General features: G+C 44.6%; 1 protein-coding gene across 5 annotated transcripts in view; it reads right to left on the bottom strand.

Annotated features, from left to right (window-relative positions):
• LOC125043863 overlaps positions 1 to 5000 on the bottom strand; it is a 19929-nt gene that overhangs the window by 14595 nt on the left and 334 nt on the right. Inside the window, exon 1 of one of the 5 annotated variants that reach the window (XM_047640220.1) lies at positions 1131 to 1196. The exons of the other annotated variants lie outside the window; for them this stretch is intronic. The gene's annotated coding sequence lies outside the window, so the exon portion shown is untranslated. Of the gene's footprint in view, positions 1 to 1130; positions 1197 to 5000 lie in introns of those variants that run through there. 5 annotated transcript variants of the gene reach the window in all.

The following is a 5000-nucleotide window of genomic DNA, read 5'->3' as shown; positions in this document are numbered from 1 at the left end:
TGAATTTTATTATTATCAGAATTGAAGTCATTATCATCATCATCGTCATGTCAATATTATTATCATTATCATTATCATTATTGTCATCTTTACTGTTATTGCTATTATTATCATTGTATTATTATCATTATTACCATTATTGCTCTCATTATCATCATTACTATTACTACTATCACTAGTATCATCGCATTTGGAAAATACGTCAGTATTAGTACTCAAGGGAAGTCAGTATAGTGAACATACTGAATACACGGGACACTTAACACAAGGCAAAACAGTACACTGACCCCGAGGGGAAAGAGGATACTGAACACAAAGGAAGGCAGCATACTGAGCGCACATGAAGTTACTGAACACACGTGAAAGCAGTATACTGAACACTAGGGAGACGGGATACTGAACATACGAAAGAAGTATGTTTAACACAAGGAGGGCACAGGATACTGAATACGAAGAAAAGTTGCATACTGAACACACGCGGAGGGAAGTTACCGAACACATACGTAAAGCAGTATGCTGAACACAAGGGAGATGGGACACTGAACACAAAGGAAGATACGGTACTGAACGCCAGAGCTAGTGACCTCGAAATGATTCTCTGTAACTCCGATGTTCCGTTACGTACTCAAGAGTATTTTCCCACGACTGAATTCTCTGAACTGAACTAATGACTCGGATATTCCGTTTGCAATTAATTTGGGAAATGAGCAATTGTGTGTGCGTATATATTACACTTACACTCACACATGTATACACACACATGCATACATATGCATGTATGCATGTGTGTGTGTGTGTGTGTGTGTGTGTGTGTGTGTGTGTGTGTGTGTGTGTGTGTGTGTGTGTGTGTGTGTGTGTGCATATGTATATATATGTGTGTGTGTGTGTGTGTGTGTGTGTGTGTGTGTGTGTGTGTGTGTGTGTGTGTGTGTGTGTGTGTGTGTGCATATATATATATATATATACATATATATGTATGTATGTATGTATATATAAATATATATATGTGTGTGTGTGTGTGTGTGTGTGTGTGTGTGTGTGTGTGTGTGCGTGTGTGTGTGTATGTGTGTGTGTGTGTGTGTGTGTATATATACATATATATACAAACATACTCTTTCTCATAAACTCACACATATCCCGACATTCATCCTTTTTGTTGTCTTCATAGAATGCTATTGGTGTTCAGGAACTTGTAGAGATCTCTAGTACTCACACCCTGTGGAAAAACCCACAACACAGACAAACATTTGATCGAGTTGACGCTAGTTGTTAACGTTGGTACGCCTGGACTTGTTTTTCATTATCTAAGCTTTTTTGCCTGTTGTTGCTAGTGGTAAGACATTAATGAACCTTTGCTCTAATTCTGTTAAGAACCTAAAGCCTTGAAAACTTCTAGCTCTCGATTTCGAACCTTGTGTTCTCCTCTCCGTGCTTCTGTTCGTCTTACAGTCAAGATATTTCCTGCAATAGATCTGGGTTTTTTTTTTATGTTCGTTGATCTTTGTTCTCTTTCAGGGTTGGATCCCCCCCTCCCCTTCCCCGTCTATTTGTTCCTGTTGTACGATTTGACGCCAAAATAATTCCCAGTGATTACATATATCATCTTGTATATAGCTACCGAGTATTGCTATAATGCATCAAAACGCATTTGCACCTGAAACAAAAACGGCAAAACGATAACAAATGCAAATCCCCTCTTTCGTTATGACTACTTCTGTTCTCAAAGATCACTATGATATGGACACATGTGGTAAACTTGAGTCGAAGGAAAAAAGCAACGAAAACGCAAATAAGCAGGGGGAGTAATAAGAGAGAGGACAAGGGAGGAGGGAGGAGGGAGGAGAGAGAGAGAGAGAGAGAGAGAGAGAGAGAGAGAGAGAGAGAGAGAGAGAGAGAGAGAGAGAGAGAGAGAGAGAGAGAGAGAGTAAACAATATCCAACAAGGCCGGATGGTGGCGGTTCACACATTTATCCTCTGCTGAAACAAAGGCTGTATCCGAGGCTTCCTGCCGAGGTCCTGAGTCTCCAACGCAGGAAGCAGCTGTTTCGCGCCCTTCCACTCCCGAGCCTAGTTGATCCAAGGTCATAGCCTTCTGGGTGACGTGCATCTCCGCCTTTGACACAGCCGGGCGAATCTGACACTCTAGCCGGCGGAAGCAAGCACCGCGCTGGAGGAGAACCGCTGCATAATATGAGGCGTCTCGTCACATAGAGGGAGAGAGAGACGATAGACAGACCAAGCCAGGCAGGGTCTAAGCTCGCCTACCGCCCCGCGACGCCACGCTCCTCGCTGACGTCGGTTGCCGATCCACGTAATCTGTCGACGACGTACGCCTCCTGTCGAAGTAACTCCTCGCCTCCCATAATATCCAGTCTTTGCTTTTAGATCCACGTTTAACAGTGTCTGCGTCATTCCTTCGTGCTGACCACTCTCGCCTTTGCTACCCTCCTGACGAAGTCGCTGAAAATATATTGTCACAGTCTACGCCGTCACCCTCGCTAATCCGAGCTGCCTCGCCAACACTTCGTGAATTCTCGTCATAACAACAACCATGGTCAGGAAGAATCGTCATTCAATCCGCCACCAACCCCTCCTCGCCACTAGGAGAGGAAGTGTACCCTTTAACGCCAGACTAACTATTGCCCTCCGTACACCAACCCACATCTGAGGTGTACGGAGCGCACCCAGCTGCTACAACTCGAGAGGGCGCGGAAACGGGCAACCAAGATCATTCTCAGTCCTATCTTTACATTACACGCTACTCAACGAACATACTCTATTAACCCTATTTTACAAAACATTCTACTAACCCTATTTAACACATTTCTTGTCTGTCAATCATTGTTTTAACATCACAACAAACAAACGAAGTCACACTGAGGCCAGACCCAAATGTCACACACTCAATTCACACCTCATTCCCCTGCCCTAACCATTCCTTAATTGTTGTATCCTTGGTGTTTTTTTCTATTATTATTATTGTCCTCAAAGTACGTGAAAGTTTATCTAGTCATTGGTATGTTCGGTTGTTCACATTTACATTATTCACATTTACAGTGGGCCCATTTACACAGAATTCACTCTAGGATTGTGAATTGTAGCTTGGATCACCTGGAACCACCTATCTATCTATCTCTATCTAATCTATCTCTCTGTAAACAATATCCAACAAGGCCGGATGATCGCACTCCACTCATTTGACCCCAACTGTGCTTTCCTGTCGTAGTCCTCCTGGTCTGCAACATCACAGAAAGCAGCTGATTCAACCAGGGACAAATGTGTGGAGCGCCACCGTCAGGCTTTGTTGGATATCGTTTATATATAAGTATTCATATATAGATCTATATATATATTAGATATATTCATAAATATATACACATATATGTATATATATAAACATACACACACACACACACACACACACACACACACACACACACACACACACACACACACACACACACATATATATATAGAGATAGAGAGATAGAGAGATAGAGATATAGAGAGAGAGGGAGATGGAGAGGGAGAGATAGAGAAAGAGAAAAAGAGAAAGAGGGAGAGAAAGAGAGAGAGAGAGAGAGCGAATGACAGTCGCAGAATTTATTGATACCCGGATGTATGAACTGCTAGCCCTGATTTCCTAACACAAGAAATAAACATCCATACACGCACGAACGGCTACTAGCGGGCGTACGAACAGGCACTCAAACAATCAAACAAACTACGTAAGATACACACACGGATACCATCACACACACACACACATCACACACACAAGGCTGTGCGGCTTTGCAAACCGCCCGTGCACGATTCCATGCATCAGCCACATTAGGCCCAGTGAAGCGGCGGAGTCCCCCTGGGGACTAGAATGGGCCTTCTGTGTTTTTCGTCATGATCAACGTCACACTCCTGGACACCGCCGCTGCCATTGACAGTTCTTCCCTAACCACTCCGCCATCCAGATGAGCGTCATCATTGACAAAAAGCTCTCCTGGACGCAGCAAGTCAGAGACATCGTGAGGTCTGCCTCGCACAAGCTTCACATGCTGCGTTACTTCAAGTCCCATGGTGTCCCACTTTCGGAGTTTCAAAATATCTATAGCCTATTCATCCTGCCCAAACTGACCTACGTCTCCCCCTCCCTCACCGACACCCAGCTGTTCCAACTCGAGTGGATGCAGAAAAGGGCAGCCAAGACCATTCTCGGTCCTGTCTATACAAGCTACGACTGTGCCCTGACTGCCCTAGGCCTCACCTCCCACGCCACACACTACAACTCACTGCAGCAGTTTGGTCTGAAGCTGCTGCGCCATCCACGCCACCGCGACCTGCTGCCTCCCGACGTGCCGCCGCCTCGCCGGGCCCTACGCGCAGCCAACAAACTGGTGGCCATCACGGCCCCCACTGACCGCTACCACCGGAGCAAGATACCCACTCTAGTCCAACTCCTAGCTCACCTGACCTTGCACCTGCCCTTTGCTATTTTGATTTTTCTTCTTTTGTTGTTAAATTGCTATATTGTTATTTTATTTTGTTGTTTATAAGTGTTTATGTATATATATTTTGTCTCTTTATCTGTGTTCCTATCTATATTTTCAGCCCTTGTCCGACAAACACATTATTATTATTATTACTACTACTACTACTACTACTACTACTACTACACACGCACACATACACGTACCCACACACACAAATACATACACTATGGCATGCACATGAGCGCGATTTGTGTAAGCCATTAGACCAGAAGACCATGTGTCTACTCCATGTCTTTACCACGTGGGCTGTATGTCAGTTCGGAACCATGACCTCAGCGGGAGCCTAGTTATCGATAATGACTGACCCAATTTAACCCTTCAGTTCGCCTCCAGAAGTCACCGTGTCAAGAACCGTGTCACAACCCAGTGCTTGCTCCCAGATAATCATATCCTGGTACTGGTGCGTGTGTACTCCTCATCAGTAACGAGTCAGGCCGTTAACCGCTATCACGTACC

Source organism: Penaeus chinensis, chromosome 3, assembly GCF_019202785.1.
Source record: "Penaeus chinensis breed Huanghai No. 1 chromosome 3, ASM1920278v2, whole genome shotgun sequence".
In the NCBI taxonomy this organism is placed as follows: domain Eukaryota; kingdom Metazoa; phylum Arthropoda; class Malacostraca; order Decapoda; family Penaeidae; genus Penaeus; species Penaeus chinensis.
This window is presented reverse-complemented; position numbering and strand designations above follow the sequence as displayed.